Source organism: Piliocolobus tephrosceles, chromosome 7 (genome assembly GCF_002776525.5).
Source record: "Piliocolobus tephrosceles isolate RC106 chromosome 7, ASM277652v3, whole genome shotgun sequence".
Classification (NCBI taxonomy): Eukaryota; Metazoa; Chordata; class Mammalia; order Primates; family Cercopithecidae; genus Piliocolobus; species Piliocolobus tephrosceles.
This window is the reverse complement of record NC_045440.1, coordinates 116851639-116877885: the sequence shown is the minus strand read 5'-3', so window position 1 is coordinate 116877885 and position 26247 is coordinate 116851639. Positions and strand designations below refer to the sequence as shown.

Here is a 26247-nt window from a genome sequence, read left to right as displayed (position 1 = left end):
ACATGTTAGCAGCTGCATCTATATTGTTGCTAATCCAAATTATTTTGCTTTGTTTCATTATCTTTCTCTTCCTTTTTACTTCCTCTTCTTTTTGCCCTTCTTGTTCTTCATCCCCCTTTTCTGCCAATCATTGTCATGTTCTTTTTCTTTCTGGATCCTCCTTTTACATTTTTTCTTATGCTTCTTCTGAATTCTCCTTTTAAATTCTGTCTACATTTGCGTTACGAGGTCCTCTCCAACTTCCCATACATATTTTACTTCCTTTAAGAGGATTTAAAGTCTCCTTGTTTCTGCTCTTCTCTGCAACCATAAAATTTATTATGAATACCTCGAAAGTATGGATTTTATCTTATTTATCTTAGTTCCTTAATTGCCTCATGTGGTACTTGAAAGACAGTAGCTTCCTAATGCATATGCTGGTTATTAAAGGCTTATATAAAGTGGGCAAGTGATGTAGAATTACTACTGTATTCATAAAAGTCATTTATCAGCCTATGACATTTTACAGTTTACAAAAAGTTTTACAGACATTATCTCATTCCAGTCTCATTCATATGAGGTCACTTATTGTGATGGTAACTATACTAAAATGAGGGAAGAAATTTCTGTCTACATTCCTCCAAAACTGTTGGATCCTTAACAATGAAACCAGCAAGTATGTATGTAATTAATGAATAAAAAATAGCTTGAATTTTGAAATCTAAACCATCATTTCATTTGTTTTGAATCTTTTTTAAGAGGCAACAGAATGGTCTTATATATAGGAACACTTCCAATTTAAAATGTTCCTTGGCTTTCTTGCTCAAAAATATCATTTTCCCAGGTTTAGTTTTAAAAATCTGAAATGCTTTATAATGTATATGCTCTCTATATGCCACTGCTGGAAGCTCTCTTCTTTCATGCCACCCTTTTGTATAAAATTTGGATCATATTTTCTTCTGCATAAAGACTTTCTGGTTTAGTGTGCTTGAGAAACATTTGAAGTAATAGTTTGCAACAAAATTATTGGGCTTAATCCAAATTGATTGTTTTCGGTAAAACTAAGTGAGGCTCAGTAATCTTATTTAATAACCACTGCAGTTTATTCTGATGTAGTGGTCTGTAGATCACATTTTTGAAAGGATTGGTGAATGTAGTCTAATTGCTACGATTGACATTGAGTGCCATTTGTTGCTTTGGGGGTTCAAATATCAGTATTGTTAGGCTTTGGCTTTCTTGCTTGTAAAATATGATTTTTAAAAAATACGTATTGAGATGGAGAGAGAGATCAGTTCTAATAGAATATGCCAGTATTGTGCTAGTCAAAAAGAGTGCAGGGCCTAATAAATGTAAAGCTCTTATTTATTAGATGTTTCCTATGTGCATGTACTGATCTAAATTGTCTTTATGCATCAACTCAATTCATATTCAAAATCACCTTACTTAGCGACATATATTTTCGTCTTCATTTTAGAGAGAAGGAAAGTGAGTCATAGAGAAAGCACATAATTTGCTCAGGAGCCCACAGCTTGTAAATGGTCAAAATGAGATTGAAATCCAGGAAGTCATCTTTGTAGACATCTACTACCCCCACTCTTAAACACTATTTTTGGACTCTGCCTACCAAAATAAAAAAGGCAAGGGAGGGAAGAGCTAAAGAGAATACTGGCATATCTTCTTCTGCATTTTCATATATTTGGGCTTTTCCAAAACATTTTGTATTTTTGGCACAATATTTCTTAAACTGCAACTAAAATTCAAGTCTGTTTCAGAGGAACAGTAAGAATGATGTCACTAAAGATTTTCTACTATTTGACTATCTTAACTTTATATTTAAAGGTTCATACAAATGTTTAAAAGAAAAACAAGAATGTCCCCAAATAAAATGTAATGCATGTAAATAGATAATTTTCATATAAAAATGACCTGTAAATATGAGGAAAATGTTCAATGTAATTTTAATAAAAAGCAAATTAAAACCACAATGTGATAGCATCTTTTCTGAATTGTGTCTTTTAGGGTTTTCCAATTTCTTCTTTTCTCTCCCCATCCCTGCCACAACCTTTAAATATTATTGCTTCCCAAGTACCATCTTGGGTATTTTATCTTTTCCTACAGAATTCCCTTAGGAAATTTTATCGTCTTCCATAGTTTCAAATAAATGTTGAAGAATCCACAAATTCAATCCCCAGCTTTGACGTATTCCTGGGGTACAGACTTCTATTTGACACTTTTGTTCCCACAAGAAAAATCAATGTCAAAAAGTGTTAGGAAAAGCCATGATGTGAAGTCAGCATAAGGTTTATTCAGCACCTCTACTTGGTAATGTATTCCCATTCAGCATTGAGACCTGGCACACCATTCAAGGAGCATGTATGGATTCAGTGAGCTCATTTTTCTTTGATACATTACATCATAATGACTAGACATAAGCAAGATCTGTCCTTAATGTTTTAGGACATTGGTAAATTGTTTCATTTTCATGTCTATTGTATTGTGAATGATTGTGGTTTTTATTTTTATTTGTCCAGAATGCTCATTTATTTTTCTTTTTAAGATATTAGGGTAAAGTTTTAAGCCTCTGAGAATGTAAAGTTTGAAGAAATACAATGAGGTTCATTTTGATCATGTCTGTTTGCAGTGCCTGCAGATAATCCAGGTAGGAATATGTACTAACTAGTGATGTTAGGGTTTTAGGATTTTAGGGTTTTCAGAAAATTGGGTCCTGGTAATTGACTTTTGAATTATTTATTAGAGTTCAACAAGTTTCCCAAAATTAAATTGTTTGAGCCAGATGAGCAGTTTTTCACAGGCTGATGACTCCTGTCTTTCATTATCATATTGCATGATCATTATGCATATTCTGGTTACTAAGATATTCACTAAACTTCAATTGTATCCATCTACTTTGATTATAGGAACTAACAAAACAAATTTAGACTCTGTTTTGGGTGCCCAGGCTGGGATTCTGCAAACTCAATTTATCTTTTGTCAGGTGACTTTCCACTGGGTTCCACAAGTAAAAGGTGGTAGAAAGCAGACAGAAAGAAAAAGGAGGAGAGAAAACCCTGGCATCTTCCTGTGTTCCTGTGTTCTTGCTTTGTTTTGACTAGCAGGGGAGCTCCAGTGCGGATTTTCATTTAATTCTCCAGATTCTTCTAGCACTTTTCAAAACAGCCTCCTTATGCCTTCTCAGATGTACCACAATGAGCTGAGTGATTTCCTCTCTTTTGAGAACTGGGTTCCAGATCTTTGGATCCTTTCAACGAACCTATGCATTCTAATAGACCAAAACCTTTGCCTTTGTTTCTCCAGCTCTAGAGATGGAAGCTGCTGTTATTTCCTATCTGACACCTCAGTGTTTCACTTTATCTCTCCTTTAGCAGCTTCTAAACATATGTTATTTCTATTGAAACACCTAGTATATTTTTTCTCTTCCTGGCTGGATCCTGACTGATACACTACATAGATTTCCATTAAAAATCTTCAAAAATGAATAGTGCTTCCGCTTGGAGGAAACAGAATTCATTTATTAAGCATATTTTGAGTGCCCTCCAAATGTCAGGTACAGAGTTAGGTGCTAGGGTTTCTAAGTGTTAAGGTAAATAAAATATTTTCTCAAGAATACTTCAGTTAGTAGAGGAGACAGAGAGTCAATAATTATTATAGATTATGACAAAAGATTCATATTTCAGCTTTAAGGAGGGGACATGAGCTAAGCTATCAAGACATGTTTTTAAGTATGGTGGGAATTTGGGGTAAGAGATGAATATTGAGAGGTAAGATGAAACACACCCTATATATTTGTGTATTCCAGGTTGTTTCCTAAAGTCAGTAAGAAATAATAATGCAGTTAATCTTAAATCGTATGCATTAGATAAGTTGCGTTAGCCACAGTTGAAGAATGTTTTGGTAGGGGAAGCACTTGAAACCAGAGGGACCAAGTGAGAAGGTGTGGTCACCCAGCTGGTGGAGACAAACAGCATCTGAATAAAGGAAACCAGAGTTCGAATAAAAAGGATATAGATCTAGAATTACTGATAATAAAAGACAAGAGTGATCAGCCTGTGAAAAACTGCCTCTCTGGTGCAAACTATTTAATTTTGAGAAACTTGCTGAACTGCAATAAATAATTGCAAAGTCAACTACCAGAAGCCAATTTTCTGAAAACCCTAAAATCACTCCTTAGTGCATATTACTACCTGGATGATCTGCAGGCACTGAAAATCAACATCATCAAAATAAACCTCATTGTGTCTCTCCAAACTTTACATTCTCAGAGCCCTTATCTTTCTGAATTGTGCTTCTATCTTTATAGACCAGATGTGTCTGCTTTTTCCTCTTTCCACTCAAGCAGGCTCATCAACTGTCTTTTTTCAAATGTGCGTCTCTCCATTCTACTTCTCCTGGAGGTGCCTGTGTCAGACTCTACAGTTGCAATAAGGATTATTTTAGTAGAAATATGTGTGTCCCTTTTTCTGTTTTTGTTAAATCTCTCTTCGATACTATGAAATATATCATTCTACAGCACAGATTTGCACAGGTAGCTACCTTGCTTAATCCTCTTACTATTTAAACTGATCCCATCCCTGCCCATCTCTCCACTTTCAAGCGTTAACTTTCCTAATTCCCCTACTCTTTTTCAGTACACAGCTACCTGAACTCCTTAAGACTTATGTTCTTTCATTTCTCCCTCTGTGCCTAAGTGCTATTCCCTCTCAGCAGAGTGTCCATTCCTACTCTTCATCTTAACCCATGCTTTCACAGATTTTCTCATTTCCTTAAAAATTTAACCTCTATGAAATTCTAGAGTGTTTAACAACTATTTTATTTATTTATTATCTTTATTTATTTTGAGGCACAGTCTCGTTCTGTTTCCCAGGCTGGAGTGCAGTGGCACGATCTCAGCTCACTGCAACCTCCGCTTGCCATGTTTAAGGGATTCTCCTGCCTCAGCTTCCCAAGTAGCTGGGATTACAGGACTGGTCCACCACACTCAGCTAATTTTTGTACTTTTAGTAGAGATGGGGTTTCATCATGTTGTCCAGGCTGGTGTGGAACTCCTGACCTCCAGTGATCCTCTCATTTCGGCCTCCCAAAGTGCTAGGATTACAGGCCTGAGCCACCACGCCTGGCCAACTGTTTTAAAATTCTTGTGCAGAAGTGACTAGTAACCATATGCTGAATAGAATCACAAAGTTTATGAGACTTCTAATATAGACTCAAAGGATTTCCTCATTCAAGATTAGTCTCTGATTCTACATTTTGGTAGGTGGTATTAATGTTCAGAAAAAAAAATTACTAAGTTAAAGTACCTTAATTATGCTATAATTCACTTAGTTATTTTTTCCAAAAAATATTATAAAAATGATAAAGAGAAAAATCACCGCCCACCAAAATGAGAAAGGACTAAAATGGATAACTACTAAAGAAGTACAAAAAGTTAAAAATAAAAAAGACTGACTCATCACTCATTGTAAATGCAAATTAAATAAATGTTGGCAAAGCAAAACTGTAATAATATTTTGATTATCAAGTTTTAAGTATTTAAAAATCATAATAATTAATGCTAATGAGGATGCTGTGAAATTAACATTGTCTTAATTAAATATTCTTAGAAGCTTAGTAGGCACAATATTTTTAAAGAATAATTTAGTAATACATACAAAATACCTTTATATACTTTAAATAATTATAATTTTGTAAAAACAATTCCACATCTAGGACTCTAAGCAGATGTTCAGATGTGAAACCCAAAATGTTTGTTATACTAATATCTATAAGTGTAAATATTTTAAACAGAAATTCTCAAGCAATATTGAGATATTTAAACAAATTTTGTTCAATTAACTGTAATTAGATATATAAAATATTAATTTTTAGACACACTAATGTAAATTAAATAAATGTAACTCTGAATACATGATATACTCATAAGAATTCCAAGATTATCTATTTGTGAATGGGCAAAACTAAAATAGAAATGAGTAAGTTAAAACAGTAGTATAGGGTATCTCTGTGTGGTGGGATTATGAGTTATTTTCTTTATGCTTTGTATATTGTGTTTCCTAAATTTTTCACTTATGGCCTTTTTTATAAAATCATATTTTACCTCCTTTATTGAATTGGCCATTCGATTATCTTATTAATGTGTTTCTTGACCTCCAAGGCCTGCAAGGAACATGTACCTTTTGTTTTCTTCATCTCTGTATCCCTAGAAACTACCATATCATGGGCATTAAAGTGCTTTAAATGTGGGCTTAATAAATAAAAAACTTGACAGCACATTAAAATAAGGTTTTTTTTTCTTCAAAAGAGATAGATTTATTCTAATGAAGTTTAAGCTTTGGAGCTTGACATTTGTTCAAACCCTTCAAAAACACTAAATGGACATTAGTAATCTTATTTCTGCAATTTTGCATTCTTTTTCTTAGGGTGAGATCCCCAAAAGAATAAACTTCAGGCCTTTAAAAACCTAGATCTGTTTCTGTTTCTGGGATAGTCTTTATTTTCATTAATTTCTTCTTCATATATAAATACTTCATTTTGCAGAACCCCCTGTAATTCCCAAATATGCTATATAAATTGATTTCTTTCACACCTTAATTATTCTATGAAAATCATTTAATTTGTGTTTCTCTTCCCACTTGTGCCTGGGAAACCATTTTAGCTTACCTGTAGTGATAAATTCATACCATCTGTGTCAAATAAAGAAAAAATCTTCTAAAATAATTCAACAACTTTATTGAAGAGAAACATCTATTTTTGAAGTCAAGAAACATTGTGCGAGCTTGGCATTTATATATGGAGACGGGATTTGGATCTATTCCTAGTTGAAAGAGCTGACTGCCTGGAAAAGGCCTGAGGGAAGAAGTGAGAAGCAGTCTTCTGAGGTTTGCCTTTTTCTCTTTCTTTTCTTTTTCTTTTTTTTTTTCTTCTTTTCGCTTATTTGTTTTCCTTCAGACTGCAGGACATCAAGACACGGTTTTCTGGCCACATCACATATTCTGAAAAGCATTTGGTCTCTGAGTGGCACATATCAAAGACAACATGAGAATATAAAGCATTCCTTGGGCAAAAGTGAACCATCATTTGGTGACATAAGTCAAAAAGTAATTGCTTTAAATATCTATTTGCTTGAGAAACAGAATATAGGCATAGTTTAAAATCGTTTTTGCGTTATTACGGAAGTTTATTGTTCAAGCAGTTTGGTTTTGAGTTTGGATGTGTTAATAAATTGTGGTTGATGTTCATTGCCAGTCTCTGCAAAAGTGGCAGTAGTTATTTATTTATCTGCAAGCTGTGAAAACATTAGTCTATATTCAGATCCATTTCAATAAAGGGCATTTACAGTGGTTCATATTTTTCTAATTCTTTCCTTTTTTTTATTAAATTAAAGAAGGACACACATTTGGAGTTTTTATGTGTATATATTCCAGTAATATATTCAGGAAAATATCTTTCAGAGACAGGGAATTTTCGACTATTGTTTTATTCACACCTTAGTTTGAAACATTTTATGATATGATGATAAGCAACTTGAAGTTAATTGAAAAGAAGTGTCCTGTTAAATTAGAATAAGATAAACCTGCAAAAGCATAGTTTTCAACAAAAGGTAAAATTACAACTCTAATGTAAATATCAAAATGAACATGTTAAACAGTTTATTTACTCATTAATGAGGGAATCCCACAGATGCTATAACTGGTTAAAAACAGAACCTTTTGAAGAGCAGACACAGTACAGATCATGAATATTGAAATGAATATGCAAATAAGGGCAAGTTTGCCTTTTTCTACAGTGAAGTGGGAAGTGATTTAAATAAACATCTACTGGACAGGATCAAATTTGCATGTGACAAGACAGGAATTAGTTTGCATTGCTATCAATTTTCCACAACTTGCAGAGCTGTAAGATAGCTTTCCTAAAACAGGAATCTGATGAACAGGAAGGGTGTACTCTAGTGCATAAATAATGCATAGTTTCTATTTAATGATGCATATTTATAGATTTTCCTGCACATATAAGGCTACTGAAATATAGTCATTGTTTTCTGTTTTGTAGATATAAGATAAATCTCAACTTTGTTCAAAGATTAAAAAGTACATAAATATTATATTATTAGAATAATTTTCAAGTAAAATAAAATGTTATTGAATTATAAAGGGGGCTGGAGAAGCTGAAGATAAGAGATCCATTGCAACCACATTCTTTTATAGCCACGTTCTTTCTATTTTTATTACTGATACCTTATCTGCTTAGGTGCTGGAGCTAAAAACTTCTTAGGCTACATATCCAACCTATCACTTAGCCCTATGGTCAGCCTCCACTGTCTGTTTCAACCAGTTCACTTCATTTTTATTGCCTTCTTCCTAGAACAAATAAATTTGCAATGGTTATATGCCTTTTGGAATATTGTTATATATCTTCCTTACTGGAACTGTTGTATTTACTTTTATTTTATACCATTATGTTATCCACAAAATACTCAGTGTGTGTGTGTATGTGTTAATTCTCAGAAAAATCCCTTTTTAGCAAGAGTTAATATGCAAGTTTTTTTTTTTTTAATTCCATGGAGAAGACAATAATAGCATAGTGTTTTTACCCAAATAGGTTAATGTTCATTATAATTTACTTCCTCTCCTTTTGACTACACTAAAATAATCCTGCTGTAGAAAATAAAAGATTCCTTTTCATTAACCCACTATTTCCCAGAGAAATGATTTTTAAAATGTAAATGAAATGTTATTAGTATCTCAGTCAAAACCTAATGATAATACACAGTTTTTCACAGAATGGAATCCAAACTTCTTGTCATGGACTACAGGCTCCTTCATGATCCCTTTCTATCTCATCAATTTCATCTTGTAACATTGCGCTTTGGGGCACATTGCACTTCTTTCAATTTCTTTAAAGTAGGGTTTCTCAAGTTTAGCCTCTTATGAAGGGATTTCGGCACTGAAAAATATTTAGCAGTATTTCCAGCCTCTATCCACTAGATGCCAGTATTAATCACACACACACACACACACACACACACCAGTGTGACAATCAAAATTGTTTTCACCCATTGCCAAATTTCCCGCCGTGGGGAGTGGCAGTATCTCCCCCAGCTGAGATCCACTGCATTAAAGCAGCAAACATTCTTGCACATGGACATTATTGTCTTGTTTTTCTAAGACCACCAGAGCGAGCACAAAAGAACCAGCAAGTAGGAAAAGGTCAGGCGCAAAACTGCTAGTTTATTTTGGTAACCTAAGGTGTGCGGGAGAAGTCTGTGGCCTCCGGCGAAGGAGGCCGGCAGAGTCCCCCCATGGGGCCCTCGGAGGGACTTTCCACAGTCCCGACATCCCGACAGGACTGGGAAGCTGGGAAATCCCCCTGGCTCAATGGCGGAGAGCGGCTTTTCTAGGAGTGGCAGGGCAATAGGTGGGGCATGGGCTTGTCAGGGGCGTTCCGCAGGTGCGACCAGGTAAATCTTGGTCTCTTCGGATTGACGTCACCTGGCGCATGCCCAGTTGGTCTGCACCTTCCCGGGCGCCGGCTGCATTTTGGCGCGGGGGAAGCGTTGGTGGCGAAGAAGAACCCAGAAGTGCACCATCTTGCCTCCGTTCGTCCAAACAATTATCATGCAAATTTCCTCTACAAACAAGGTACTTCTTAGGTTCACTGCGTGGCTTCCTCCTTTTTCACAAATTTCAACAAAACATCTCTTATTCTAAAATGCCTTTCTTGTCCACTCTAATGTAAAACTACTATCTATCATATCCTCTGAGGATTAAATACTATCCTTTTCTTTATGTAACTTACCACAATATATAATTAAAACGTTTACTTATATAATATCTACCTCCTCAACTAGACTATATCTCTAAACAAGGAATGTCAGTTTTGTTTACCATTTCGGTAAGTCTGTTTCTTTATCGTATATTCAGGTCTTGGCATGGGACTGACACTGAGGAGGCATTAGATACGTATTTTTTGAGTAAGTCAATGCTAAGTTGAGTTGAATTTCCTATTCATAATACAGGATCTTCACATTACACCATATTCAGAAGTTCACAAATGACTCACTGTGCTTAGCAAAATTGTGGTACCAAGAATAAATGTCGTTCTAAGGGTTATGTCTATAGTACAGAATGATGTTTTCTGTACATGTTATATTATTATTATTAATCTCATAATGGAACTTTTGGAGAAGCCATAAAAATCTATGGAATTCTGTGTAATTAAAGAGCTATAATCATTGTATCAGTCCTATTTATTTGTGTATTTATTTTATTCCCTGAGTAGTTTATCCATTTAAATACAAATTTATATGACCGTTTTGAAAATCTTCCAAAAAAGCAAGCACACCGTTTTCAGGCGTGCTCCTCAAGTTTATTTTTTAGAAAATACATTTTAATATTTTTTCATCTACGTGTTACTTTGAGTGTATTGAATAAATAACTTTTGGCAGATAAATCATTACTCAACACAGTCTGCTGTAATAATTTTGTGTTGAAAGCTTATTTTTATGCATAATGGTATTGAACCCCAATACAGATCTCAAAGTAAGTTAGCATGATTGAACTGAATTGCAGATGATCCAACTCCAAGTGTGGTGCTTTGCTAAAATTAGTTTCTATTGTTTGTAAAAATAAATATTTGCATGTTTTATAAATACTAACACAAACTCAAGTAGAAAAATGGAAATATGTACCTTCTTTGGATTAAAAGTATAGCTCAAATGAACTAAAGCTCGGCTTTCAGATAGCTTGCACATAAGGCAAAATCTTAGGAAAGCTCCCAATTTGCACTGTAATGTTAGTTCTTTAGATTTCACTTTTGACTTATCAGCATCTTATCAGCATTTTATACCAAAATTTGATAAGATAGATAAATCACTTTCAGATATTATTTTATAAATGGAATATTTTATTTATGTATAGACTGAAATAATTTCTTCTTTTCTGTATTTTAAAAAGAAAATGATGTTAATGAAGGTAACTTTTTTTTTTTTTCAGCATCTAAAATATTTTCAATAAGAGGGTAGTGTCCAGGGTTTGTTTTTGTATCCTCGGCTGACCCTTCGGTCTCTAGCGCGCTCGAACTTCCGGCCTTGGAGCGGATGTAGGGTTCGTAGGGTTTCCGGGGCCTTGCCAAATGGCTGTAAACCCCTTGGCCCTTTCGAGGACCGGAGAGCCAGATGATGCCGCAGCCCTTGGGGGAGTCCAGAGCCAGCTGGTCGAAAGTGAGAATCTTGCCCAGCGCCCCACCCCACCCCACCCCACTCCCCAGAAGACGTGGCTGTGGGCCCAGCTGGTCACGCGCAGCACACACACCTTTAGTTTGGGCACCTCCTGAACCCTCATATCATCCGTTATGACCTCCACAACCAGGGCTGTTTTGTTTTCCCGGCCAGGAAGCTTCATCTTCTGGATCATCCGGGAAAGGGACAGAGGTGGCCGGTTGTTGCCACTCATAAACAACCTATTCAGCACAACCTGGTTGAATGTGGAGTTGATTCCTTTGTCAGAAACCTGTACAGCTTGACCAACAGCCTCTGGTAGATATCCTGGCTCTTGGGCTCCTTGCGCGGAAACTTTCGGTCTTTGTTGTGGCGGGTGTCAACTCCCATGGTGGTGCCTCCTGCCTGGCCAGGTCTGGAAAGAGAGAGTGGTAAACTTTCTTTTGATGAGGATTTAAAAAAATTGCATATCAATGTTGTAGTTTTTACATATTAGTTTATTTTGGACAGCAAACGCATAAGTAATACAGAAAAGACAGAAGACAGGATTTGCCACCTACTGTTAAGTGTCTTGTACATTCCAACCCCTCACCTCCCAGTTTTTGAATGAAATGGCAAATTTTCTACAAAATATATTTTTTGTTGTTATTATTATTTGAATCAAAATATGCATTACTAAACAGTTCTTGAACATGTATTTACTTTTAAATACCCTCATATAAGAAACATACCAAATTATTAAAGATGTTTTAATATTTCATATTAAAGAAAAATTATTAGAAATGTATACATCAAATAATTTTTATGCCTCAAAGGCTATTTGGAAGTGTCTACTTCAGGAACCTATTTTTTAATATCAATATCCTGCCTTTAAAAATAACTAAATTTTATCTTCTACGTTCAAATGAAATAATTTATAAATGTCCAAATTCATGAAAGATATTGAGTCCTCTTATTAAAACAATGAGCTTGAGTTCATCTTAAATAAGATTTGCTAGATCAAGTAGATTTTGTTTGTATTTTAAAACTACATTTGCTTTATTTTCAAAGTACTTTTAAATAAGCTTAAATGCTCTTACATACGTATAATAAAATATATTAGAAAACCTTAAGTTTTACTTTAGCATTAGGTTGTAATACTAACAATGCTGCCCAAATTAATTAAGAGCATGTTAAAATACAAATAAGATTTACTTCTTGCCTGACCAAACAGCTTTCGTTATAAGATGCTGCTTATATGTATTTTCATTCTGGTAGAAAGAGACCGCCATCATTATTAGGACTACAGCTAGGCAAATATTACAACCACATTTGGAAGGATATTTGCCGTTTCAGTTGTGTGAAGATAACCAAATAGTTAGATAAACATGACTCGATACTCTATACTGAATGTAACTCGCTTCATATAACTTATTAAACTGTCAAAGTATGATTTTCAAAAAGTTAAACAACATTACCCCCACACAAGTAGAGAATATACACAAGTTAAAATTTTATTTAACTCATCAGTGACTAAACCATCAGTGTTAAAACTGGTTCAGAACATATTTAAGATGTTGAAAATTTATAGGTACCAAAGAAAAAATATTGAAATCAGATTGCAAGTCTAGATACAAAACTGGGGCTAATGTCCTACAGGGCAGTGTAACAATCACCTCTGAGATTATCTTTTCTACTAGACGGAAAATAATTGTTTCCCTACCAGAAAAAAATCACAAGCAGATGATTTCATAGAGCCTGTGCTTTAATCATTTGCCAATTGAGAAAATAAAAGTTACATTCATATAGATAATTAAATCATCGAGTGAGCGTCTTAGACAGTGCTCCAGTATGACACTAAAAGAACACAGCACTATTTTTGCCTAAAATTTTGGTAAAAAATTAGAATATCATAAACAAATTTAATTATATAAGACTTCTAAAACTTCAAGTTTTCTTTATCTAAGTAATTATGAAAACCATTATTCTAGTTCTAAATTATCCTGGTTTGTTCTTACTTCATTTCTATGTTCTTCTAATTCTTATGTAGGTCATTTCTCTCATCTTTTAGTCTTTCATAAGCTACTCCTATTTTATGTTGGCAGCATTTTAAAAAATCAAATCTCGCTAATACTAATTGCTGACTCTTCAGCAATTAGCAAATTGTTCTGGGGAACAATAATTTTTCAATGGGCCTTCTTGGCTTCATTGCTAAGGAGGGTTCCATCTTTCAATGCTCTTCGTAAAGTATTGATAGTTTCTTATTTTCCTCGGCATGACACGTGTGTGTGTGTCTGTGTATATGTGTGTGTGTGTGTGTGTGTATTAAATAGTCTTTGGCTTTGAATCCATCTGGAACTGTTTTCTACTGGCTGCCTCTGAACTCTGCCTACTGCTTTCAGTGGAAGGGGGAGAAATAACTTCTAAATTATAGTCTAAACTCAGAGTGAATTTTACATATTAGAAATATGCTCTTGGCAGACATTAGCACATAGTAGATATTCAGTGTATGTTTGTTAACTGACTGATAGCAATATGGACATCATTATATCTTATTAAGTCTCTTTTCTGGTGTAACAACTCTTTATTTTATGGGCTACATTATCAATTATTTGGGAAGCAAATGAGGATTTCCTCAGGCAGAATACCTGTTATCTAGTCCCACTATTGAGTGATGCACCATTCTTAGAATGACATCGTTTTGCCGGGCGCGGTGGCTCAAGCCTGTAATCCCAGCACTTTGGGAGGCTGAGACGGGCGGATCACGAGGTCAGGAGATCGAGACCATCCTGGCTAACACGGTGAAACCCCGTCTCTACTAAAAATACAAAAAACTAGCCGGGCGAGGTGGCGGGCGCCTGTAGTCCCTGCTACTCCGGAGGCTGAGGCAGGAGAATGGCGTAAACCCGGGAGGTGGAGCTTGCAGTGAGCTGAGATCTGGCCACTGCACTCCAGCCCGGGCGACAGAGCCAGACTCCGTCTCAAAAAAAAAAAAAAAAAAAAAAAGAAAGAAAGAAAAAAAAAAGGATGACATCGTTTTGCACCATTATCTTGAGATTGATTTTGTAGGTGAGGGAAAGAAAGCCATAGAGAAATTTTGGTAAACTTCTTTATGTAACATAAAATTCTACCTTTTTTTAAATACAGGGTAAAGTGATGGTTATAACTTTCAAATAAAAAGTTGTTTTATATGTCAACTTGTAAAACGCTGTCTTCCAACGGTAAAAACAAACAGAATGATAAGTGCTTGGCCACGGATAAAGGTATAGGCAGCATTAATCTTACACTCATGCTAGATCCTCATGGTATTATGGTGTTCGTTTTATTTTATTTTTTATTTTTATTTTTTACTTTTTAACAACAAGGTGCATATGGCAGTGTACACAAAGAATAATTGAATAAGTAATAAGATCAGAGGGGCCGGGCGCGGTGGCTCAAGCCTGTAATCCTAGCACTTTGGGAGACTGAGAAGGGCGGATTACGAGGTCAGGAGATCAAGACCATCCTGGCTAACACGGTGAAACCCCGTGTCTACTAAAAAATACAAAAAACTAGCTGGGCGAGGTGGCGGGTGCCTGTAGTCCCAGCCACTTGGGAGGCTGAGGCAGGAGAATGGCGTAAACCCGGGAGGCGGAGCTTGTAGTGAGCTGAGATCCGGCACTCAAGCCTGGGTGACAGAGCAAGACTCCTTCTCAAAAAAAAAAAAAAAAATCAGAAGGAGAGTTAAATAATTAAACCAACAACTCTTGCTGAATTATATTAGGAATGCTTTCAAATGCCCTCAATTCCTCCACAGCTGAGCTCAAAATATTATAAGTAATATTGATGTTGGATTTGAAAAACTGAAAATGTCTTACTCCAAAAATATGTATTTCACTAGATTTCACTTGTCTGATATACTTAATTTTAATGTGTTTATTCACATGTATTAAATATTAGTGTGTATGAAAGTAGGGTGACAAATGAAGAATGCAAATTTGAACTTCCATATTTTTCAGTATTTCGTAGCACCAACCTTCTTATCTCTAGAAAAAATTTAAGGAAGCTGGGGATAAGAGTGCTGTGGTCTGAATAAGAATTCAGACTTGTCTCATTCATTAAAATAATATGTCAGAAACATGCAAGGAATATATGCCAATGTATTCTTCATACAGGTTTAACATTTTTATTTTAAATCTTAACATTGACATGTATACTTTTCTTAATACCTCCTAATCTAATTATCAGACTGTAATGTTTTTCAATACATGTGTTTCTGTGTCTATACTCATATGCTAAAGTGTGTGTGTATATGATTGTTCTCTGTATTATTTACTTTACATAAGCACATTTTAATGTAAATATGGATAGATGATATTGAGATAAATGCACAAATATCTAGATATTATATATCTAGATATATGTAGAGAGAGAGAGAGAAATTTGGAGATAATCCTCCTAATAGGAAAATATTTAATTGGACCTGAATTTTAAGGAGATATTCAGTTAAATATTAATTCGTGAAGTCCCATTGTGGCTTCACAGAAATGAGATGTCACATAATTCTTTCATATACATTTACTGAAATTGACATATAAAGAATATGGGCAACTCTCCCCAAAGGAGTAGTATAGATTACAGGGAACAATATATCATAGTGTGTATCTATTGGTCTGTGAGTCAGGTGACCTAGGCATAGTTTCAGCTCTTTTAGCAACTTCATGTGATGCCTTAGATACATGATAAATCCCCTAGGTTTTCGTATCTTTTAATGACTCCAAAGTGACAAATTCTAAGGTCCTTTCCCATTTTTCATGTTAGTAACATTGAAGGAAAATTATTAACCCAAAAAGTAGACAAAATTTCAAAATACCAGTAAAGTTAATTAATGAACATCTTTATTTCATGTATAAATGTATGTATGTGCATATATATATACACACACACATATATAATGTAAGCTGAAAATGTTGAGCTGTGTGTATTTATATACATATACATATTTAAGCAATTTTCAATGCATACATTAAAAGGGAAAAAATATTGTGAGCAAGCATGTGTAGTACCAATGAAGTAAAATAGGGATCAAAATAAAAAAGGCTTTGTGTGTGTGTGTCCATAAAATCAAATATAACATCACCAATTATTTTATTTTTAAATAAGTCAATAGAAAAATTATTTTTTCAAGTAAATAAATGCAAAGATTTTATATTTTTTTCCTAAGTGGTTTTGAGTACAGATTGAAGCAGGTGTTACATATGAAAGCACAGAATATAGGAATACCATCTGTGTGTGTCTACTTCTGGCCAAAACTTTTTCCTTTACTGTTGTTTAAAGATTAGAGAATTGGATTCTGCTTCAGAGTGGCTGTTGGGACTAGTAGCTAATCCTGTCGAAGATTAAAAGAAAATGCTAATTTTAAACAGTTAAAATTATTTTATACCATTAGATAGATACATTTTACAGCATAATACACTTCTGAATTTTTTAGTTTTTAAAAACTGTGTATAAATGTGTCTTTTCTATGCTTTTGGAATGGTATAAAATAAAGCAATCAGATTACTTACAATTGTGTGCCAGCATCTATGAGGCTGTATAATTTGGGGTATAAGATCAAGACTCCCCCTATTGGCTGCATGCCTTCTTCATTTGCATCAAAATCCGGGCATAAAAAACTCAGGAAGCAGAAATATTTAGCAGAGGGTAAGTTAAGATTCTCCAATCCAGCTTCTCATCTTATGTATGTAGAAATTGAAGGCCAGAATATTAATGGATTAATATTTGTATTTATCCCCTGTAGCTTCAATCATCTAAATTACCTGGGGCCACTAAGTTTACCAACCTAATATGGTAACCACTAAGAATAATAAGATAACAAAGGATACTAACTGTGGACTTTGTGCAAATGTGAACTTTTTTGAAATAATATTGTTATGCTACTTCATACAATTTTTAAATTACAAGATACCTGGGGGAAGTAGCTTGTTCTCTGACATAAAAAATTGACCTCCCAAATATTTAAAATATAAGATAAACATCGCACCTGGCCTTGCAGAGTCACAAATCCTGAGTGGACAGTTAATCAATGGATTAAATAATCTGGACCTCAACTTAACTTTTTTAACCAGTGTGGAAATGTAGGCTATCACTAGCATTTTCCTAACACTCATGTAAGTTTAAACTATTTTTTAAATTCTACTTGCTGTAATATTGTTCTCATTTGAATATTCCCATATGAGCAATACTTGTTCATATATGTGAAAAGTCTTAAGTTCCTTGTTGGCTTTTTACGTTATAAGCTAAAAACCACAATTCACTCAATCATTCTTCATAGAGCCTATTTCACAGTTGTTTAATACTTTTGTAGATCTCTTAGGAATCTGTGTGTGTTTATTTCCCTTTCCAAATTGAGTAGCTGACACTACTCTTCGTTGCTTAAATACTCACTCTGTAATTCTTAGATGTAATTGATCTGTGATTCTTTGCCTGCATCCCACGATGATTTATCGTGATAGTCTTCTACTGTTATTGACTCACATTAAGATTATAAACACTGTCAGTGAGTTTCAAGGCAATTGCCATCTGAGCAATGCAAAAGAAAATAATAATAAGATGAATAGGAATAAGCTTGATTTGAATGAACTATAAAGTTGAGAGAACAAACAAAAATGTGTAACAATTGTACCCTCTGTTGTCATTCATAGAGTTGTCAGAGGCGACTTAGAACCTGCCTCATGTACTGCACAAATGCGTATGTATTTAATATTTACTCTTTGTAATTTACAAATATATATGACCAAAAATTAAAGGTATAAAATATATTGATATTCCCAGTATTCCACTTAAAGTTTATCAAGTAGCTACTTTATAAATGTTTTTAAAAAATATTTAGAAATAATAGAATATTGGCTTTATACTCAAAAAGGAAGTAGTTGAGTAATACAACTGAGAAGACAAATATGTAAGCAACTCATTACAATAGAAAAATGGCATATTTATTTCAAAATCATCTAAATTCTTGTGAAATAGCATACATTTTGTGAAGATTACCCTTCAAAAACTATGGACAATTTCAAATGTATGCAAAAGTAGAGAGTATAATATGATTAAGTTCCACATACCTATAATGAAGGTAAGACAATTGTAACTTCATGGCCAAGCTGGTTTCATTTATATTTGAAATTACTCTTCTCCTCCCACAGATTACATTGAAACAGATCTCCAGAATAAAGATAATTTGTTATTAATCTTACAATGACTTTATTGCATATAACTTCATGATACAACCAAACTCTTCAGAGCTGCAGTTTTTTTTTTTTTTAAACAGGCAAAATATAAACTTTATAGAGAATTAGAGAAGGCCTGAGAATAGCTCAGTAAACATGTCATGATGGTGTAATAGGGTAAGAATATCAAAAGGGGTGGAATTTATTGCCAGAGATTTATTGCCAGAGAAGCATACATAGTAAAATAACTGAAAAAAGAATGCATATAATGAACTAGTAACCTAGAGTGGGTGCAGGGTATATGTCTTGAAGGATAGGATTAATGTGTTTGTGAATGGCTTAATTTTGTGAAAATTTATATATGCATTCAATAAATGATTTGTAATGATCTTTCACAATATGACTTTTTGTGAAGTTAAGCTTCAGTAACAATTCATTGATTCTACAGTTGTCTACTAGATAAAATAAAAAAAAAAAACTAATCACAATTTGACAAGGTCATTTAGATTCTATCTTTTAAATAAAAGGCTGGAAGATGCATCACAAGTTTATGTTCCAGTCATATTCAACAACTTGCCACTCTCGTTTGTTATACTATTCTGTGTGTAAACATTGTTTTTTACTCTGTCAGCTATGTTTTTCCTTTTGTGAGCAATCCTTTCATGATTTTTTTCAAATTTATTTAAATATTTATTTTAATTGATATATTAAATTATATTTATTTGTCATGTACAACATGATGTTTTGAAGTATATATACACTGTGTAATGATTAAATTTAGCTAATTTATATATACATTACTTCATAAAGTTAGCAGTTTTGTGATAAGAACATTTATTCACTCTTTTTAGCATTTTTCAAGAATACAGTATATCATCATTCACTACAGTCATCATGTACAATACAATAGATCTCTTGAAGTTATTCTTTCTATGGAAGGGTAATTTTGTATCTTTTTGCCAACATCTCCCAATCCCCCACTGCCAACTGCCTCAGCCTCTAGTAAGCACCATTCTACTCTCTATTTCTATGAGATTAACTGGTTTTGATTCCACATGTGAGAGAGAGAATGCTGTATTTGTCTGTCTGTGACTGACTTATTTTGCTTAACATAGTGTCCTCCATATTCATCCATGTGGTTGCAAATGATAGGATTTCATTCTTTCATAGTGTCTTAATAATATTCCATTGTGTGTATATAGCATATTTTCTTTATCTATTTGTCTGTTGATGGACACTTAGGTGGATTCCATATCTTGGCTATTGTCAACAGCACTGCAGTAAATATGGGAATTCAGATATCTCTTTGACATTCTTATTTAATTTCATTTTGATATATACCCAGCAGTAGGATTGCTGGATCATATGGTAGCTCTAATTTTAATTTTTTGAGGAAAATTCATACTGTTTTCCATAATGTCTATACTGACTTACTTCCACACCAGTAATGTACAACAGTTTCCTTTTCTTCACATCCTTATCAGAAATAATCTTTTATCTTTTTTGATAGCCATTCTAACAGGAGTGAGGTCATATCTTATCAGAGGAGAAAGTTTTTTTTTTCTCAAGCCAACAAAAACAGATTCAAGATAAATATATATAGTAAGAATTTATCTAACAATTTGGATCCTCAAATTTTATTTTATTATTATCATCACACAGTCCTTGGGACTGCTGTGCATTGATTCACTGAAATGTGGGTGAAATTATTTTTTATCTGAATCATTATTTTTCTGTAAAATATGGTGAGAAATCGATATTTACTATAATAAAGATATGCTGATCTCAGGAATGAAAATGAGTAATATTCTCCTCTTGTTTGCCTCACTTGCCACCATTAAGCACACATTAAATTATATTTATGAATAACTTTTATTGGACACTTTTCATTAAATTATATTTCAATGCAGTTGTTTCCATTCGAGGATTAGTTTTTAGAAATGCAAACCCACCGTTCCTTGGTGATTCACTGTAATGCTTCACTATTCTCATCAATCGCAGATATTTTCCCCAGAAAATATTACCTTCACTGGAAAATACCTAAGATTAAGGGATTATAATAGTAGGACTAGATATGAATTTAGATATGGCGTGCATTGACAGAAAATTATAAATGATATGTAAATATTATTCAGTTATTAGGACACAGAATTGGGTCTTCATAATACAGTTTTGAAAGCCAAGATTATTGACATTGTGTCATCAGGGCACCACTTGCGTTGCCAGGGTTATTGCTGCTCAACCTTATAACTGCAGATAAAAGGGTTAAACATTTTGATCACTTGGATTTTGTGTTAAACTTGAGTTTTTAGGAAGCTAATGTGATATATAAGGAAAGGTAACACATTAACATCTTTATATAAAGAAACATATTTATTCATATTCTTCTAAGAAACTTACTGCAAAAGAAAGTTCTCAATTATAGAAGACATACACACTCATAGACATACACATTGTAATATTGCTTAGTGTTGCTAAGCATAAAGTTCTGGGGACTGAAGACCAGTGGTAAGTCTAGTCCATGACAAGAGCCAGCATATCTATTACATTCCTGGACATGGCCATCTGACTTTGGAACTTGAGACATCTCTCCTGAGGTTGACATCACATGAGGGTCAACCAAATGAAAAGGTTCTGTTGTAACACAGCTGGGAAGGTGAGTTAGTATTAGTCAAAAGGGGAAAGTATTGATTTAGAAGTTTAGTAGTCTGGCATTTGGCCAAGTTATGCCATTTTGGGGCAAAATTATGTGAGAAAAGAAAATTTTCATTTGGCTTCCTAAGGAGGGCAAATAGGAAGTGTAGTTAATTTTTTCATTCTTTATTCAACAAATATTTATGTACCAAATAATGATGCAGTCAGTAGCAAATCAGCAGGTAGCAATAGGACTCAGTCCCCATGATGTTTCCACTTCATTGGTGGAAATAGACAACACACATGCAAATAAATAAATAAAATAATTTAGATTGCAATTATCATGAAGAAAATAAATGAGAGCTGTGCTAGACAGCATCCAGGGAAGAGGCAAAGACACTTTAGATGTGGTGGGACAGGGAAGTCTATTTAAAGAAACATGGTTTGGGTTGAGGCTTGAATTATGAAAAAAAATACAGTCATACAGCATTCAGGAGATTAGACTGTTCCAAACACACAAAATAACAAGTGTAAAGACCCTGAATGGAAGAGCTTGGCTTGTTTGAGAAATGTAAAGGAGGCCAGACACAAGAAGAGAGCAAGAAGGTGTGTCGTGTAAAACGAAGTTACTGTATAATTGTATTCTATGATATAATAACATGCAAATATAAAACAAAAAAAATGAAGTTACTAAGATATGTGGGAATCACATTTTGAAATGTCTTTTTAGATCATGGTAAACAGTTGAGATAATATTCCAATTTCAGTAAGATAGCTTCTGAATTTTGGAAGAATCATAATTGTAGTTTAAGTTATAATAGATAAATTTATGTACAAGACATTGTAAAGCAAAATCTGGGCTTTGAAATTATGTAATGGATAAATTTATGACTTATAAATACTTAAAATATTAAAAAATGAAGTAAATTTGGCAAAATTCTGATGGAGATTTATTTTACTTTCTTCATTATTGGTTTAAAATCTTCATGAAAAAATTAAAGATATAAAAAAGAATATAGAGCTCAAGTTGAATAACATAAGTATAGCTAATGAAGAAAACATAGATAATGTCCTATTGTTTCTAAACAGGGATATGTGTTGGAAATTTGATGGCATAAGTAATTATATTTTACTATAATAAGCATTGTCCAAAAGCATTCATTCAATGTAGGGAAATACTAACTTGACTAATTATTCCCTGGAAGTATATTGTAAATCTGATTTAATTGACTCAATCACACATTTATCAAGAATATTTGCTCTCAACCTTAAAAAAAAGTACTCATTTCAACATATTTTGAAAGCTGTTTTGAAAACTTAGCTTAAAGGAAATAACCTAATTTCAATAAATATGATTTTGTTGTATATTTAAATACTGTAGAGAAAAGAGAACATCTTTAAAACCAATGATTTCCATAACTCTGGTTTTTGTTTTATATAATCATTGTGCAAGCATAATTTGTTCATGGTTAACACATTATCCCAAGATACAGTTGATATTAAGATATAATAGGTTACATTTAGAAAAGTTTATAAAAATTTTCTAGCTTTACTTCTATATTGTAAATCATGTAAATGAGCAAACTAATTTTGTCAGTGTTATAAACACACATACACTCAAACTTCTAGTTTTCTCAAGACATCATTTTAGAAACAAGAAATGCATTCAAATATGCATAAAATGATTACCTGTTCTCAATTCTGATACAAGACAAAATGAAGAAAATTTGCATTTTAAATCATTGGGGGTGTTGGAAGATGGAGGGCCACGCTTGTTTGCACTATTGCAGGTTATAAATTAAATTATTGCATAAAACAATCTTTTAAATCAAATACACTTCTTAGTAAAGTATTTGGGTTGGTTTTCCTCATCATAATTCTATTTTTATTTTTCAATATGGAAATATAATGGGGGAAGCATTGAGGTCCTTTATAGAAACAAAATGAAGATGTTAGAAATCAGTGTCTCTCCTCCAGATTTATCCTTGTGTCCTATAAAGAATATCTCTGTTAATAAATCCTCAGAGGACTCTTTGGTGAGGTATGAAAGGCAAAAATCTGCTCAAAGAGATTCTTTCTCCTACAAAATAGAAGCAAACAATACAAAATAAAAATAAAACCTGTGGCAACAAGGACAACAAGCAGGATAATGTTGCCTAAAATACTGATATATTTTGGTATCAAATCCTAGAGCATTCTTGCCCCACCTTTTTTGGTGAAACCGATGCAGTCTTAGGAGTACTTGGTATGGTGAAAATGCCAACTGTCTAGCATGTGGATAAAAGTATTCTTGGCTAAATATTTTTTAAATTTATTGATTAAACTGGATATGTTGTAAATTATAAGGACAAAGTATATAATTTGGTGGGTTTTTGGATCATTTGTTGTTGCATTCAACTTGAAAAATTCAGTTACTCTTTAAAAAGTGATACACATAAAAATGACAGATTATATGGATTGATGTAAATATTCTGACACATTAAGACTGATGATTATAACAGAAGACACTCTCACTATTTTATTAACAAAACTCATCTACTAGCTCTACCTTAACAAAACTCATCTATACAGACACAGTGGGACAGGCACATATATTTCAGATAGAAATCTATGTTCTGGTCCGATTTTTGTTTGCTGGCAGTGAATATCATTTATCTTGTAACATCATGATATGATACAACAGCTGAGTCAACATCTATGATTTATAAATATTGAATTAAAATGTACATAATCTATTTTTAGTTTAAAAATACAATGTAAGACATCATTTTTTTTGTGATACTGTTTCAACATATTAGTTTAAATTCTGAGTTTCATTCTGACCAAAGTTACATGGAATGAGGTAAAACTGAAACTTTAATATAAAGCTCTGTAAAGGGTTATACATTTTATCCTTTGACTGGTTTGCAAATTCTTTTTATTGTAATAGCACTTTTATTTTTACTCCTGAATTATGAAATACATTATTTTAGATATAGCTATTTTATGAGTTATGTTTAAGGTAACTTTTCTCAAAAGCTGTTGATCTATTCAAGAATCTGACACTTTTGAATCCTTAATAGCAGTTTAGTTTTCAGCTTTTTTGGTTGATTTTTTTCTTCCATGTTAAAATGAGTTATTTAGAATTTCCTTCTGCTTACCTTCACTCTAATCACCATGAAAAGGCATAAACCTTTGCTCATTTTCCTTAAGGAAAGCTCATTAGGTACTTGCCTTGGGCATTGTTATAGTTCAACATTTCACATAAATGTATTCTACAGAACATTGGTCTCTTGAGCAACATTGAGAGATGCTCCATGAAAAAGAAAAGAATTCCAAGGACGGTTTGTTTGATAAATCTGGTGTACTATACATTCTCACATTAAAATGAATATAACAGAGTAAATAGCTAAATTCTTTAAGAGATCTGTGGTCAGGATACATTTTAATTTTTATAAGTCTTCTGAATAGTATTTGAATTCAGAATCTTGTTTTGTGATTTAACATATTTTGGTATCTTTCTAGGCTAATACTTTTAAGAAACATAGTTTTAGCACAGAATGAGTAACACGGCCAGAACAAAGCCTTACATTGAATTGTGTCATTTTCCAAATTTTTATGACATGGCAAATTTTAGATCACATACATATATTGGAGAACATATAATAATAAGAAAAAAATTCACACCTTTAAGTTACTGCAGCAAGAAATCTTCAAGTGTAACTGGTATTGTTTAAGGATTCATTTAAATCCAAATATTTTATTTTCTTTTTAATCCTTTTATATATGTCCATTGTCAGAATTTGATTTGGGTATTTTCCTTCAAAAAACTAGAACTTGTTGAAACTGAAGTACATGTTTTAGTAAAATATTTTTAGGCTAGCATTTCATTTCCAGATTCAATTTTTTTTTCGTTTCAAGTGTTCTTTTTAAAGATAACTTAAAGAATACAAATGTAAAGGTAAAGCAGTATGATAATAATATTCTCCTCAACTATATATAGAGTGATTACATCCATCCCTGTTCTTGTCCCCATGCTTTACACATTTTCTGTATCAGATCCTTTGAAAAAAAAAAAAAAAAACCCCTTTAGGAGATTGCCCTACATCACACCGTAACAGCTCTTTTTAAAAGCCAACTCTGGTAAGGATAAGTAAGCCAATGGCTCCAGAACAATTATACTCATAAAAACACATAAGAATTCTTTAACAAATAGTGCTGAAACAATTGAACATCCGTATTAAAAAATAAATTTAGACATAGACCTTACATATTTCATAGAAATTAACTCAAAATAGATCATAGAACTAAATGTAAAATGCAAATCTGTAAGACTTCCAGAACACATAGGAGAAAATCTGTGTGACTTCCTGTTTAATAATAACTTTTAGATACAATTCCCAAAGAAAAATCCATGAAATTCAATAATTGATAAATTAGACATTATTAAAATTAAAAACATTTTGGTCTATATAGTAGGCTGAAAATATGTAGTCAGAGATACCAGGTCCAAATTCTTGGAACCCGTAAATGTGAACTTGCAAGACAAAAAGATCTTTGTAGATACGATTAAATTAAGGGTCTTGACATGGAGAGATTATCCTGGATTCTCTGGCATCCAAATGTAGTTCTTATTAGTGAGAGGTGGAGAAAAATTAGATACAAGAGGAGAAGGTGATGTGAAGATGGAAACAGGCGTTGGGGTGAAGCAGCCACGAAAGAAAGCCAACAGCCACCAGAAACTAGAAGAGTCAGGGAACTCATTCTCCACTAGAGCCTCTGGGAGCAAGGCCCTCCTGAAATACATCATCGTCAAATTGGTGTTAAATTTCTGGTCTCCAGAATGGGGAAAGAGCAAAATTTTATTGTTTTAAGCCATTAACTTTGTGGAAAATTGCTACAGCTGCAACCAGAAACTAATACACTCTGTGAAAGATACCATTAAAAGAATTAAAGAACATACCATGGAATGAGAGAAATTATTTACAAAACATATCTGATAAAGGACTTTGAAATATACAAACATGCATGTAGGCAATTAACTAAATAAGAGAAGCTTTTGATGTGTTGCTGTAGCTAAGAAACTGTTTTGTGTAATTTTCGTATGAACTTCAGTAGTTGTGAACCATACCATACGGTGTCACAATGATCAATGTGGTATGGTATAGGCTTAACTTTATGAGAGTCAGTGTAACTTAATGGTAAAGCCTGATCAAACTCAGAATCCAGACATATCTGGAT

The 26247-nt window shown here is 33.3% G+C and overlaps 1 protein-coding gene and 1 pseudogene across 1 annotated transcript in view; one reads left to right on the top strand and one right to left on the bottom strand.

The window, feature by feature from the left end:
- Window positions 1-26247, top strand: part of CSMD3 (CUB and Sushi multiple domains 3) — a 1271497-nt gene that overhangs the window by 50968 nt on the left and 1194282 nt on the right. The window lies entirely within an intron of this gene.
- Window positions 11000-11599, bottom strand: LOC111549511 (annotated as a pseudogene).